The sequence below is a fragment of the Manacus candei genome, unplaced genomic scaffold (genome assembly GCF_025592945.1).
Source record: "Manacus candei isolate 608988 ecotype Guabito, Panama unplaced genomic scaffold, ASM2559294v1 h1tg000072l, whole genome shotgun sequence".
In the NCBI taxonomy this organism is placed as follows: Eukaryota; Metazoa; Chordata; class Aves; order Passeriformes; family Pipridae; genus Manacus; species Manacus candei.
This window is the reverse complement of record NW_026138120.1, coordinates 2,883,781-2,900,607: the sequence shown is the minus strand read 5'-3', so window position 1 is coordinate 2,900,607 and position 16,827 is coordinate 2,883,781.

Here is a 16,827-nt window from a genome sequence, read left to right as displayed (position 1 = left end):
GGGAGAGGGTCATGGCAGTCACACCTAATGTGAGGGAAGGAAGCAAACACAAAGTGAATAGATGTTGCATTCCGGATTTTGTCATTCCCGCTTACCACATTTCTGTATGTGTTTATTACAGCTGTAAATGCAATTATTTGTCACTAAAGAGGAGTACTATACTTTGTCAGAAGAACAGGAGAAAAAAGATTATGCTTTTGCTGTCACAACTCTGATCTGGAACATAACACTAGTATTAAAGCACCAGGTAAGAAAGGAAGCATTTTAAGGGTTAAGGAATACTTCAGAGTAGATAAGCTTGAAGTTATTTTTAACACAGGTGTTTCTGTAATGGCACTATACTATATGAGGAAACTTCACAGTTCTCCATGACACTCACGCTAGGTGTAACACCTTTTCAGAATGATGGCATGGTAACTTTGGCTGTAATGTAATAAAATTAGGAAGACTTGCAAAATCTTCTCCCACTAAAGAACCATTCAGATTCTGTGCTTTTCACATAGGTGTTTATTTCTGCATTTGTACTGACAACCTTTCTTATAAAAGATATAAACTATATTTGAAATTCTGGGAGGTTACCTGCTACTTCTGAAGTAACTCCACTGCAAATATTAAGAATAGGAAATCAAGGGGAAATGCCCATTGAAAAGTATGTGTCCCGAGCTGTGTTTACTAAGACAAAATAGCCAAAAAGATTCCTACAACTTGTCGATCACTTCCATCATTTAGAACCAAGAAATGTAAAGATCCAGGCCTTAACTAATATCTAGAAATACTGTAGTAATCGCCATGTTAGATATGCTATTGATGAAGAACACTATCTTAGCTTACAAGCTCAATAATGATAATGCAAGAGGGACAATAATGAGAAAAGGTGATGAGAATTTCAGAAAATGTTTGTGGTGTTCTCATACTTTTGACTAGAAAAGTTGTTCTCTTTGAATCTTTAGATTATCTCATCACCTTCAGATAGCGTTTTTAGAGTGAATGCTGGGTAAAATTACAGATTGTCTTCCAATAACCCTTATCTTTCTGCCTTCTGCCTATTGTAGCAAGGCATCTGAAAGCGGAAAAATCACGTGTAACCCTTTATGGAATTCATAACATCATGTTGCAGACATGCTTCCCGAGGATCAGTGTTGTGTCGGTATCTCAGCTGCTGGGCACATATTCAAAGGCGTATCTCCATCAAAGTCCGATTGCACTACAGTCTAGGGAAATGCTGTGCCGAGTCACATGTGCTTCATGTGCATGAGTATCTACTGCCTGAACACAGTGGTGTGACACTGGAAATGACACTAAAAAATGCTGAAAGACCCTGTTCAGGCCTTAATATTGTGAAATGCTGGAAAATCTTATTTGTATTCTTTGTAGATGTAACTGACTGGTTTTCAGCCAGAATAAACAAATAGAGGACCAGATTTGGGTCTTGGGTCAATGAGATAATTCCTCCAACCTCTTGGCAAATTTAGCTGAATTATATTATTCATAATGTGATTTGTGAATGTTTGCTCCTATTTTAGGATACTGAAATGGCAATTTAAAGTAGGATAGTGTTTTAGAGACTTACCATGTATCATCTGGCATCATTGTAGGTCATATTTCTGAAGGTTAGTTCTGTGTATGCGTACTTAGATCCAGAAAGGTGGAATACTTATGCATATTTAGATCCAGAAAGGTGGAATACTTGGTTTTGCACTGTAAGTTCTTTTTTTTGGGTGCAAATCTACAGATTGTATCAATTAGGACTTCTCAGTGTAAATTGCATAATTAAAAAGTTGATTATTAAATATATGTATCCTTGTGCAAGTATAAGAGTCAGAAAGCAAATTATGAAAACCTAAATTGCATGTGAGGATAAAAAACCCTTGACATTAGGCTATACAAAGGGGTTCCTCTCAGTAGCTTAACCTAGGCTATTAGAGGGACTAGGTGTCAGAACCAATACTAAAATTGAAAATGAAAAAAGTATGTGATTGATTGGTTAATCTGCTGAACAACAAGGACTCATGTTAATAAGGGTAGTATCCTATGTGTGGCCTTATAAAACCAAGTCTATGTTTCCAACTCTACCCTTCTCCTACTGGCTGACCTTGAGCACATAGCATTGCTTGAGTTTTCCCCTTAAAAATGGCAGTAATATTTCCTCACCTTTGTAAAACTCCATGAAAGCAGTTAACAAAAAACATTTCACAGGAGTCAGGTATTATTCTTACTACTGATGTATTACTGTGGCAATTCTTGTAGGTTATGAGAGAAGAAATTTCCTCTGCCAGCATGCAGCCAGAGAGAACTTGTAGCTGCTGTAGCTACAGATAATCTGCAGTTGCAGAATGATTTGAGGTCAGATCAGCAGTAACTTTAGATTTTTACAAGCTTAAAAGTTGCTTCTGGTAGAAGTAGGAAGGACAATGAATATCCTAAGGAAAAAAAAAGGTGACAAACTTTCCTTGTAATTGATTTGCATCAGTCAGAATATCTGCAAAACACAAAGGTCAAGCGACTTATTTAAAAAAAACCCTATGTGAGTCTAAGATTAGCCTTGACATTTTGAAAACCTCAGAAAATTAAGGGAAGGGCTGCAACCCTGAGGGTAGTGGTCCCTTAGGCTGACTGGAGGACAGATTATATTAAACAGTTTGAGACCTGAATGATCCATTCTGTATTAGAGAAGATTTACAAGATCCTCAGAGTATGCTTGAAACATCTGACTGAGAGAGAGTCTGTGGACTTTCTGCTTTCTTGGTAGGGATTCTCAAGGGCACTATTAAGGAATCAACTATTGTGATTGATGGAAAAATAAAGAAATTGAAGAAGAAATGAAGATAAACTATAATGTGGACTTTTTCCTGCAGTCCCATGACATCTTCAGCATTAAGTGATTTTGGCAGATAATTTCTACTATGAAGCATGTGGATAGCCAGAAGGCTATTAAGAGAGAATGATGCTATAATATAAGCATGGAGGATTCTTATAAAGTGTATCTTTCTCTCATTCAAAGTACATGATGAAAAATGATGTGTCCAGAGTGCTAACAAATTATAACAAAGTATAAATTCTCCCCAAATATATATATATAATACTAAACTGCCTTTATTATCATAGGCCAGCATTTTTTCCCCCACCCCCCTGCTACGCATTTCCTATTTATAAAAATAATTTCATCTGTATCTTTTAGCTAATCCTGGCTAGCTCCATATGCAGGCTGACAATATGCCTGAGGTGATAATATGTCTGGTCAGTTAGAGCAGTGTGTGGTAGATGTAAAATGCTTAAATGGGAGCGCAGGATTCTGATGTAGTAAGACCCCATGTTCTCTTTGCACAGATGAAAATGATCTCATCATGTGCAAGATTGTAGGGAATAAGGCTCCTCCTTTCTTCCTGCTACAAATTAAATTTGAGTGATGTAATGAATATGCGCATGCAGCTAGATGGATTCTCTCTCTCCTACCCATGTCTATGTAGTTTACAGACTCAGTAGTTTGTCTTTCCCTGTTCTATGAATTATTTGTGAACAGATTAATTTATTTAATGACTTTTGTTGATTTATAATTGTGTTCATCAAACCTTTCTGAAGAATGACTGAACCTTTGGATTACTACAGGGCTGTGTGCACTGTAGTGTTACTGGTCACCTCAGCAGCATGGGGTTGCTTTCAGTCCCTGCCTGGGACAATTGCAAAAAAAAAAAAAAAAAGTAAATATAAAGCTTCTATTTCTATCTTAAAAGGAGTTTGTGTACTCAAAACATCTGTTTTTCTCCCATGCTACCATAGGTTTAATGGAAGGCTTTCATTCTCCCTCTTAGTTGTGTTGAGTTTCAGTGCTTTGACTATGAATATTATGAGAATATATCATACCCAAGAACGTGTTCATTTTCCACGTTTTCATTTTGCCCAGGGAAAGAATAGAAGAGCAGTTTGCGGAGGTAGATGATACAGACTGGCATTCAAAATGCCATTTTGCTGGTGCTTATTTTAAACCTTGATCTTCCTGGGCCAAATAGAACTGACTTCAGTCTGTAACCAGTTCCTTTCAAGGTGTATCTACTTGCATCAGTGCCAAAACTCTGGGCAGGAGGATTATGTGGTCCTAGCTACAGTAATGTCAATAGTGGTGCCAATATTTTCGTCTGCATTAAAGCCAATGTTGTGGCCTTGTATTTAAAAAGCAAAAACCAAACACAATTCTTCCTTGTGGCAGAGATGATGTCAGGCACGGTACAGTATTAAGTGCCCTTTTAAGAGTGTACTTGTACACATTTTTTCCTATCACCATTACAGAACATGTACTGAAGAAATACATGTATCAACATTAATGAACAAATACCTAACATTTACTTATTTGTGTGTCCTAAATAGGAATAGTTCTGAATATTAAATAAAGGCATATGTAAGACTCCATATTTGCAGGTGAAGAAGGAATCTGGCTCTGCCTTTGTTTAGATCGACTTTGTCTGCTCTACTCTGTGTATCTAGGTTTCCAGTCAACTTCACACATAATGAGCAAATGTACAAGTCTCATAGAGAAATGTAAAAGATTTATTCTATTTGCTTTCACAGAAGGAAGATGTTAGTGTATGCTGAGTTGGGATAGGTTCCTATCGTGACAGAACAAAACTGGCTTTTCAGCTAGTGCCTTCCCGTGGCAATCTGCTTCAAAGGAACAACTGTCATTTCTGATAAGGATAGTGAGAATTACTGTCATCTGGAGAGATCACTATGCCTCTGGGTTGTATAGTATATTACAACAGAAGGATTTATTCTTTAAGAGATGAATAATCATTCCACTACAACGTTTTGTTGCTGGTTTAGAAAAGACGCAGTTTGTACCTTGCAGTATTATAATGTAGTTCTTTATCTAGCTCTCTTCAAATATAAACTTGTGATATGCTTTATATATATATATATACATATATATATATATGGCGGGGAGTCAGGCAGAAAAAGCAGCTAATTAGTGGAAATCTTCACAGGGCAAGTGGATTTGGGGAGCTTGCATGCACACCACATGCCTCCCCGCAGCCAAGAGCCAAAGAAGAAGCTCACAGTCTCACAGAAGCTGTGCAACTACGAGTTATTATGGAGAGTTTCTCTGTGGCTGAGCCAGTAAGAGCTGGGTGCTAAACTTGTTTCCGCTTGAAGTTGCTCTTTGCATACTTGTTAAGGCAGAATGTTCTACCTTTTCACCTCTGCAATACTGGGTGTGAAACATGAGCCTCTAGGTGTTTCCTGGCTGGCAAGAATTCAATGGTAATAAAATTACTAGTAGAATAAATGTTTCAGAGGCAGTTATCCTCTCTCACCTGTTTGTAATTTTTTATTAATTATTACAAATGTGTTTAAGTACTCTACCTGATTTTAATCTGCTGTATTCCCAGGATTTACATATAAAGGTCTTTTTCCCACAGAATAATGAATAATCGCATATGTGAGGGTGTGGTGTTAAAATACTGAAGGTTGATGATACACCTACTAGCAATCGCTCGTTTTGTAAAAGGCTGGGTTCTATAAGTAGTTTGCTATTTATGGCTCTGATCCAAAATTCTGTTGAAATCAGACTCTTATTGAGTTAAAAAACTACAAATCTGGTCCCAAATGTTCTTTTATGGGAAGCGTTTGTAGTGCCATTGTTAACAATATATGCAGCATTGGGCGTGTGAACTGTATAAGTAGAAATTTTACTTTTCCCAAAGCTCTTGCTCACTTTTATGCATTCTTTGCTCAAGCAAACAGCAGGTGGCTTACACGAATAGTGGGGTTAATGAGACTACTTAAGTGATCAAGAATGGAAAAAAAAAATCACAAACTGGTCCTCTATATCAGAGAATTTAGGACTTGCCAGATAAAGCTGAGAACTATAAAGGATTAATATAATTATATATTGAAAGAAAAGCTGACTGTCATAGAGGTGACAGGAGGGAGGAGGGTTTGTTGTTCCAAGAACAGCAGAGCTAATGAGATCTAATGCTTTTGTTTCTTAATCCCTGAGCTGAATTAATCTCTCTCCCTTCCCATGTGACATCATCCCCTAGGTGCAGGGAAGCTGCAGGGCAAGGTGCATGCTGCATGGCTGGCCAAACAGAGGGTGAGGGGGCCAAATAGAGGGTGAGGGAGCCAAACTGTGCCTCCCCTTAGTAGAGACACCTCTCTCCTTCCACTTTTGAATTCTCATGAGTTATACAGAAGCATAGTTATCTTTGACGTTTCAGGTTGGATTGAAATAGGACAGTGAGTTCAGAAGTTATTTGGGAGGACAGAAAAAAAGATAATACAATTGTGTAGTCCATTTCCTTATCAAAAAAAATTGTACCCTGAACTCCACTTGGACAAGGCTGAACTTAACTTGCAGTTCTCTGTTCAGATCCCATAAAAATGTGGCCCTCATGAGTTTTTGTACACTTTCAGAATAATTTACCTCGAAAATAGTAAGCCCTAGTAAGATTATAAACTATTAGGAAGGGGATCACATGGATAATCTGTGTGATTTCTAATTATGCCATGTTTGTGCCAATTAGCATGTTATCTTTGACTGCAGCCAAACTGGAAGGATGAAAATGAAATATCTTATATGGTCTTATATTTTTTCTATTTTTCAATTTTCTCTTCCATATCTATATTCCTGATTTGACAAGACACAAACAACAGAAATACTAACATATTGCAAGAAATAAATTTTACACTGGCTCTATGGTATTTGTAAAGGAAACAGTTTGTAATTTACCAAAGTCTTGACAAAATTATAAAAGACTGGATTTTGAATCTTGATGGATCTCAAACTGCAGCTACACAGCTGGATGCCCCTCTTATCTAGGCAAGTGTCAGGTAGGATTTCGCAGCATAATGGCTACTCAAAAAATTCCTAACACTCTTGTCTAGCAGACAAGATTTATAAATATGAACACTTAGAGTTTGAAAGTTAAGGAAGTCACAAAGATCCAGCAACAAAGCAATCCAAAAGAGGAATCTTCTTTCCACTTTCAAACTCAGAAAGTGATTTCTCTGAAGCAAAAGTTACATCAAATGCTTTTTTAGATAAAAGGCAGTACAAATAAGAAAGATCCTCCAGGAGAGGCTTTAAAGTGTCTTTCAAAATTAGCAAGCACAAAAAGCCCATAGGTCAAGAATCAAGTCCTCTCCTGTAATCCGTATTCACCCAGATAGCATTTTGAACTCAAGCTCCTGGAAATGACCTTCAGAAAGTCATTTCTTCACAAAATAAATGTTATGCTATTGTCGCTGTTCATCCACCTCTAAACACCTGGCATCAGGCAAAGTTCAAAGGAATCAAACAATGAACTGACCCCCTAAAAAAAAAAAAGTAACAGCAGCACTGGGGCTGGTTGGAATACTGGAAAATGGACAGTTATTTGTGAAGTATAGTATTGTATGGTCAGTGATCTTGACAATTACTAAATTTGAAATAAATTATGATGTAAAAATTATTATACTTACTGTACATATTTTATATATAAACACAAGCATTTTCTTGCTGATGAGCCTTGCAGGTTGCTTGGAATTAGCTAATGTAAGAATTAGTAGAAATTGTATCCCTAACAGTACCTCCTTCAATTTTGTGCTTGAAAACAATTTCAATGATTTATGAAGTGGAAATATACAATAAAGGTAACTTGTAAAAATTACTGACTCATAAAAGTGAGCAGAGACCAAAAATGATTTCTGAATTTTATTTCTTGTATCCTTGCGATGTGAATTACTGTTTCTTCTTACTGGAGGCTTTCCTGATGCACGTCAATACAAGCCTCAAGTGATTTGAGTCTAGGGAAGTCTGGACACAGTTCTCTGAAAATCTCTTTCTACTTCCTGTTAACAATGATGACAGCTCTGATCTTCCCCACAATATCGCATTTAAGAATTCAGTGGATGTTAATAAAGACTTGATGGGATTCTAGTCAGAATAGTAGTCATATGCGCAAGGTTTAAAAGCTTTGGGTTAATATGGATTAAGATGTCAAAGGTCAGGAGAGAAACTGAAAACAAAGAAAATTCATCACAGATGTAATTTTATTTTTTTTGCAATTAAAAACTGTAGTACAGTTATTGAGAAATCAGATTCACGAATATGTAAAGAATCCCAGATGCCCTGGAGGGCAGAAATCAGGCTTTACTTACTATGAATCTGAGGATGGGATAATTTTGAGCTCCTGACTGGGCAGGCTCTGGAGCATTTAGACTTAAGAAGACTGATCAGTCAAAACTAGAGTAATATGTTGTATGTGCAACTCTTGAAATGGGCACAAAGATTGCCATTTGTCTCACTGACTTTTAAACTACAGTAAGTTTGGAGGACTCAGAAAGCTCATTTTACTACCATTGCAGCCATAAATTTTGTTGGATTTAGAAGTAATTTGTGACACTTATGGCCTTGTAGACCTGTGGACTTACGGACCTAGAGAAAAGGTCCTGTCTTGAGTAAGGGCCCTTTTATGCCCTACCACCATAAGAAAACTGACTTCTGTGCTGAAGATTTATTTGCTAGCACAAAGTTGGTGGATGTCTCCTGCACTGTCTGCCCTCCACTTCCCAATAGAAAGATTTCACTGGGGATAATAGAGCTTTGCTCATAGAGGCCTTGGTAAGCATCTCTGCTAAGAGACAAATTAAAGCAGCTGATTAGCTCCTCTGAGTCTCTATGATTTTGGCTGAAGAATGAGAAGGGTCTTTGAGCAATGGGTCCGAAGACTGCAGGCTCAAGTGTTCTCACAATCTCACTCTCAACAAGCAAATCTTGAGCTACAAAGAGAATGTAACTTGAAATATTAAAATAGGTTGCTGGTTGCCACATCTGTCTTCCTCTAATGATACAGAAATGTCTAGAAAACCCTGGAGAGTAGTCCTTTAAAATCATTATGCATTAACTTTAATTTTCCTTTTCCCTTTCTCTGAAAAGTTGTTCATATCCTGGGGGAATTTAATGAGATTTGTGGGCATGACCCTGGTTTGCTAATAAAATGGACACTTAGGTTTTCACGAAAAGCTGGTACTTAGTTATATTTCTCAAGAAAGATTTAAAGGAGAACTTTTTTTCACTGATATAAATGGTATTTTGGTGCTTATGTTCCCCACTGAGTAATATGTCTGTATTCCCTATCATTTAATGAGAAATTAATGGCTCCAAAGAATCAGGGCAGTAAATGTCAAAATAGATAAAGCTAAATGGAGACTAATATTTTTTATGGACATCAGGTATCTTCAGATACATTATGTGCACTAATGTAATCCCACAAAGTGTGAATTAGGTGATTAGATCAAACTGGTCTATGAAAAATAAAAAGGAACACATATAGAAAAAATGGCCCAAACTGGATTTTTGTATAAAGGTTTAAATGCAGAGTAAAGCTGCTCTGTTCAACAAAGTTGCTGAAGACTCATTTGGGTGTAAGTTGAATAGGAGTCTGTCTCTAGGAGTGACTTAACAGTGACTCAACATGCTGAATTGTTGCTCCAAATAGTAGTTATCAAAGGCATCTTGCCTTTGCGTAAATGACTAATATAATTAGCTTATAGCATCACCATAGGCATTGGCAAAAGTAATCATCATTACTATCCATTGTGTTCACAACATCTGAACCATTCATTTCAAAGCCTGTGGAACAGAAACTTCTATCCATCTCAGGAGAACTTTGTTTTCATCCTCCACGCATTTTCTGCAGGGGCCTCTTTTCTATGCCTCCCTGTCCTCCTGCCCATTCTTACTGCATACAAAATGTAATTAGCATTGTTCCTGCTTGCTTCATCTTTTCTTTTTTTTTTTTTTTTTAAAGGAGTGAGGCGGAGATGGGAAAAAAGTGTTTTTACAATAAAAACAATGCAAAAGTCCTTTGTACACAAAACCTTGTCCTGCTTGGTTAGCTCAATTAAACATATGCAGAAATAGGCTCACAAAGTTGGTCCCATTTTGTTGTTAGTTTTAACCATACAATTCTGAAGTTCTATGGGTGTAACTAAGGTCAGAATTTAGTCCATTGTATGCTTAAAAAGAAAAAGAAATACTGGAAGAATTTAATGTTTCACTTTTCTGGTGAAATGGATGTGCTTCCATAGCCATGAAATAAGGACATGACTTGAATGAGTTACCATTTCTGTGACACTAAGATAACTAATCTGAGACTGAATGCTGCTCTTTTTTTTAAAAAAAAAAGAACATAATGATTAATAGTATCATGGCAGCACTATTATTTGGTATGTAATACTCTCTTTATATTATTAGATGTTTGTGAAATTGCAATTAAAAGCTTGCCTTATTTGCTAATATGCTCCCTAATTAAAGAACTCTTGCTGTGAACTTTGCCTTTTGTGAACATGTTTAGCTGTGGTGTTAAGGAAAGTTTTAATCCTTTTAGACAAAGAGACACAGGCCGCTAAAATATTTAAGTCACATGTCATTTAAGACTAGATTGCTCAGCACCTTGTATAATTAAGCATAGGCTTAACCTAGCTGTTTCTGGTTTTAGTATCATGTAGCATAATAACTCGAGTAATAGCTGAAACAGTGCTTCTTCAAATACCCAGCTAGGAATTCAGGTCTATCAACCCCACCAGTGTTGGCTATTGTCCTTCCGTGATTACCTACTGCCTGATGTCCTAGGTGAGGATCTTTCCCTCTTTGCTAGGGTTTAGTTCAGCTTGTGGGTTCACAGAAAAGTAGCTATGTCTTTACATAGAGCAGATGTGATGAACTGACCCATTGATCAGTCTTTGTGTGTGCAGTAAGCTGGGCATGTTTGGGATATGCCAGGGTGGTTATGCCTGCACAGTGTTATCTCCTATATAGAATCATGGAATGATTTGGGTGGGAAAGGACCTTACAGATCATATAGTTCCAACCCCCCTGCCACAGGCAGGGACACCTCTCACTAGACCAGGTTGCTCAATATCCCATCCAACCCAGCCTTGAACTCTTCAAGGGATGGGTAATCCACAATTTCCCTGGGCAAATTATTCCAATGTCTCACTGCCCTCAGTAAAGAATTTCTTCCCTATATCCAACCTAAATTTCCCCTCTTTCAGTTTGAACCCATTACTCCTTGTTGTATCACTACACTTCCTGATGATGAGCCTCTTTCCAGCTTCTTTGTAGGTCCCCTTCAGATACTGAAAGGCTGCTGTGAAGTTTCCATGCAACCTTCTCTTCTCCAAACTGAACAGCCCCAGCTTTCTCAGCCTGTTTTCATAGGTGAGGTGCTCTAGTCCCCTTTACCAACTTTGTAGCCCTCCTCTGGACTTCCTCCAACAGTTCCATGTGTTTCTTATGTTGGGCGTCAGAACTGTACAAAGTATTTTGGGTGGGGACTCATGAGAACAGAGTAGAAGGGGAAAATCACCTCCCTCAACTTGCTTGCCATGCTTCTTTTGATGCAGCCCAGGATTCTGTTGGCTTTCTGGGCTGCATGAGCACAGTGCTGGCTCGTGTTGAGTTTTTCATCAACGATCACCCCCAAGTCCTTCTCCACAGGGCTGCTCTCAATCATTATTCTGCCCAACCTGTGGGTGTGCCTGAGATTGCCCCAACCCAGGTGTAGGACCTCGCACTTGGCTTTGTTGAACTGTGTTAGACTTCATGCATTCACACCAGTAAACTGAATGTGTGAAGTAGGTCCAGGCTGTCTCCTCATGAACCTGCTTTTACATCTGTGTAAGCTCCTGTCTACTTTGTTCTCTTCTCTCCATTGTCAGTTTTGACTCCCTTCCCTCCTCTTTCACCATCTCTTTGGGCCTTTCAGGAAAGGGAAGATGCAATGGATTTCTACAGCACAAGAAGCCCACATGGATTAGTCCCTTTCTCTGGTATTGATGTGGCTTCTTGTCTCTCAGTAATCTCCCTAAGTTAGAAAGAAAACTATTTGTTTGAGGTCAGAAGATGTCCTTCTTTCCATTATTTATAGTACATGTGTTGTAATTAGACAAACAGCCACCAAGGGTGATGCTTCTTTTATTAATAATGCAAACACTCTACAAACTTATTGGTTTGTTTATAATCTGCTATGATTTTGGTTTTTTTAAGGTCTAATGAAAAAGGCAAAAAAAGTTTAGAAAAGTTTTTGAAAGTTCAGAGAAATTACAAACAGGTAGATGCCCAATGAAAAGTTAATCTCAATGGATCTATCAAGAAACCTGCAGTCCTCCCTCCCACCTGCCTATTCTGAAACACCTACACTTTTAAAAGTGTGTACTGTAAACTGTGTTCCTGTGTGATAGACACCCAAATAAAGACCTTACATCCAGACTGGCAAAATATTCAAAATCCACAATTTGAATAATTCTGAAAAGAGCTCAACAGTCCTTTAAGCATCCCACAAAACCATGAGGATTTTTTAAAAGTACATTTTTCTTTTTAAACAGAATTGTAGCTTTAGGATGCAGAACTTCCTATGTTCTTGGTTTTGGCTTTGCATCCTTGTTTCCTTTAAATAATAAAATAGTAAATAAAATTTTTGTCATGCAGCCCAGGCAATGGCTGTAGTCTAATGGTGTAAGCAAGAAAAGCCAAGCCTGAAGGTTCCCACTAGTTCTAGTCTTGCTTGGTGCTGAGAATTGCTGCAGGTCTGCTCATGGCCAGCACATCCCTCCATCCCAAGACACCCAGCTGTCTATTTGGGCTGATGACAAGCAACTGAGCTTATAGCAACCTGAGTTAACATCATTGATAGATGGGTTTAGCTCTCAGTTTAAGAGTCAGGAAGTGGCGGTTGAGATCAATATGCATAGAACAGATGCATTTTTTGATCTCTTTTTTTCTTGAGCTGAATATTTGAATGCAAAATCTGATCCTACATATGAACAAAACTGTGGAAGTGTAATACAATAGCATTTAAAAATAGCTACCACCAAGAAGCAAATTAGCACATAGGAAAACTGTTTGGAGGTGTTTGGTGATGGTTTTCACCAGGCAGGATATGCACAGTTTTTATAGAGAGTAGGTTAGCATTTCCAAAGGGCAAAGAGAGATGAAGAATAAAGGATAATCTTTTGTAGCTTCAAGGCATGTGAGCTTTGTGGATGCTCATTTGCAGTTGAAGAGCCTAAGCAGTGCTATCTTTTAGTCTGGTCTTGCTTTACTCAGAGCTTTCCTTAAAGTGTCATGACAGAAAATTGACAACAATAAGAACATACCTGTTTATGTGCTTCTTTTTAAAGAAATAAATTAAAACCCTGTTCCATATCAAACTTTTTGTAACACTATACATTGTTTATGGCTCTGACAAACAATGTAGAGATTTGAAACCTGCCCAAAACATGTTTAAGAGCTGTACTATTGTAAATTAATGAATTTGCAATGTATTTTACTCAGATTTGTCTCTACTCATGTGGAATGATGTATTTTTCCCCAAGAACAATACAGATAAAAGCTGAAGATTACAGTTTGTGTTAGAGTGGGTATGAACAGATAAGGGTGTTTCTCTTTGCGGAAGATGAAACAAGCAGAAGAAGAGCATAAGAACAGCAAAGATGATCTTTCTCAGCAGGGAATATATTTGATGACCTACAATAAGTATTATAAATGCCTGAAATTGCTTTTATATATAAGTACTGCTTTGTAGTAGGCACTTTGCAGTATGTATTTGCTATTCTCTTCTGATACAAATAAATACCAGGCTAGAGAAGAGTTATAGAACCATAAGATTAGGAAGATGTTGAAAACATAGCATTGTCACTGGTCACTGTCAAAGACCACAGTCGTCTAGCAAAGGGACACAGACTCATTGGTTTGTTTTCTACACTTATGTTTAGGACGAATGTAAGCAACTGTAGTAGTAGATTGATTTGGGCAGGAAGTGTTAATTACTGAGTATACCTTATAGCAGAATAGAAGGTCATGGGCCGGCTCAGTGTAGCAGAACTCCAGTTAAAACCAGTTTTTTTTTAACCCCAGTTAAAAAAAAAAAAACAACCACAAAACCCACAAATGGGAACTCAAATTTGAAGTGAAGGCCTGAACTGCAGAATGAGCTTCTATCTCTGGGGTCGTACAGGAAGTTAAGACTACAAGATCCTACTAATAATTCAGAAATCTGTTACTGGTCTGAAATACTGAAATCTATTTCTAGGGATCCATTTGAAGACATTTAGCATTTGTCTTGAACAAGGGGCAGAAAAAAAAGCCAACCTTGTCATGTGGGAGCTCTGGGACAGCTTCCAAGCAAGTTCCTCAGTGATTCAGGGTAGGATTCTAGATGGTTTTCTTTGCATTGTGGGATACTGTGAATCGATGAAAAGGAGACAGAAACCAGCCTCTTAATGCCTCCAGTTATAGGATGTCATATGTCTCAGCTCTGTGACAAAGCAACCTTACTTCTGAATTCACTGAACAGATACTGTTCACTGGCCAGATGCTTTCTAGCAATCTAGAAAGAGACAGCAAGACAAGGTGTGAAGACTCATGAGGAGGTGAAGGACTGGATAAATCAGGATCTTAATTTAAAAAAAATTAAAAAAAATTAAAAAAAAAAAAAAAATCAAGAGTACTTAAGGATTTTGTTAGGATTCTCAACTCTAATAGCCAGAAAGTCATTTTCAGGGCTCCAACCTAGCAGTTCTAGATACATGTTGAAATCCCAGCAAATGAGCCCACTGGGGAACTCTGTTCTTTCTGTTTGCATATATAGTTTAAAATTAAATCACCTATGACCTTTCTTCCTGCATTTCAGAATTTGCTGCTGTGCTCCTCATATCCAGACATGCTGCAGTGATAAGGGACCTTGCGTTCAGTGTTTCAATACCCTATCTACTTGGCTCCCGGGAAGAAGCTGAGGCTCATCTTTCTTTCAGGTTGGTAGGAGATGAAAGGGTTAGAAACAGGTTACAAACAATGAGAAGAGGACAGGGTGAAATGGAGAGGAGTTGGACATAAATGCCCATCTCTTTGGGCTGTTGGGGCTGTCATTCCTTTCAATAGCCTCCTCTGCCCCTCTGCCTTCTGAAGCAGCAGCTGTGTGTTACATGTTGCTTTTCTCTTTCTCTCCCCAAAACAGGAGGGAGGCTGCCCCTGGGCAGCCTTTATTGATTATAGTCCTAGAAGGCAGCAGCCTACTGGATGAATACATCTGTAAAGAAATGTGGAAGTGTCTGGGGGACTTTCCCAGTGAGAGGAACAGAACTGAGGTCTCGGCAGAATTTTGGATGTCTCTGTGGAACATGTCACTCTGGTAAGCCAGACCCTCTGGGGAGGCACCTTCACGGAAGTCTGGAAGTAATGCACTGTGAGATTTTATAATGTAAGCGTGATCGCATGTTGGCCGTGAACATAACAAAGATGTCACAAATTAACCTGCTTCTTAGTTTTTTTCTTCTAAAGTTAGTATTGTATGAGAGAACAGAATATTATATTAGACTGTAGGAAACATTAAAAAGTGTAAGTAAATCAAAATTCTAGTTTATCTGTCCATTTTTTTCTAAAAAACTAGTCTCTAAGAATAACCATGGCTTTTGCTGGCAGTCTGAAAAAAGCTTGCAATTTATTTTCTAAATTTTAATGAAACTAAATGATCACCAGCAAAAAAAAAAAAATCTTCGTATTAGTAATATTTAGTTTCTGTTTTAAAAGATGTATTTCTTTTTGAACTAGATCTGATCAATGCACACAATATCTTTTGCCAAAGATTTTTTAAAATGCTTTACTTAAAATTGTCCAGATTTTTAATCAAATAATTTGGAAAAATGTCTCTGGTTTGTTCTCACATTGGGGAAGGCTTTTCTCCGTTTTCTCACTTCTCTGCTTTTCCTGTCCTTTTGACGAATCCTGACTCAAGTGCTCCATTTAAAGGCTGTGAGCATCCCAGAGCGTGGGAAGCCTTCTGGGGCTGCTGATATGCAGCAGAGTGCACGACCCTGTGACTGCTCCCTTCTCTACTCGCCCACTGTGCAGCACAGGCTCCCAGACTTCTCCTGAAAAGTGTTGAGGCCCTGCCAGTTCTAGTCTGGGAGCTGGGTCTGTTTAGTACCTCTGAATACTAACTAGGTTGTTTTTACCCAACAGTAATATGTGACAAATTAAACAATATAAATTTTATCTTGATCTTAATTAAGGCAACAGCAATATTCCCATTAACTTCAGTGGGACCAGAACTATATCAAGTATTATTTAAACATTTATAATAGCATTAGATAATGGGTTTAGAATAATTAAGAGTCTATTGAAGAAATTTAACTTGATAGTGGAATGGCAAATTATGTCAAATGAACAGGAACTGTCGTTTATGGAGGCCTATTGAGATAGTCTTGTTTACTGAGAGAAGAGAACGAAGCTCATAGGAATCTTTCAGGGGCAGAGTCTGAAGGTCTTTTTGGGACTGAGAAAGAGGAGTGGGAATATTAAACAGATGTGTGAGGTGGGAACAGTGTTTTTCACCATCACACAGACTCAGCAGTCAAGAATATCCAAAAATTAATTTTTGATTGGTAAAATGAGATCCTAGAATCAGTGTAGGCTGTTTCAATTAGGTCTGTGCAGATAGACAAAATTAATGGGTCAAATAAGTAATTAATGGTGTTAATATATCAATCACTTTTCTAATAAAAGTGTCTGAAATGAGTCAGGGGAAAAAAATCTAATAATTAATTTGAAAACTGCTATGATGCTTCAATTGATTTGGGGTTAGGAAAAAAAAGGAGAATAATTAGTAAAGATCAAAAAACAATATCACATTTAGTCCTCCAAATGGAGAGGAAAATTAAACAGAGATGGGATTGAAATGTCATTTTTTATCCTTACAAGAAGATTGGGACTGTCAATTATAGTAAGGTCCTATTCTTTATTGTGAAAAACCTGTATATGCCCTGTCCTTCTTCACTGCTACTCATGTGCTA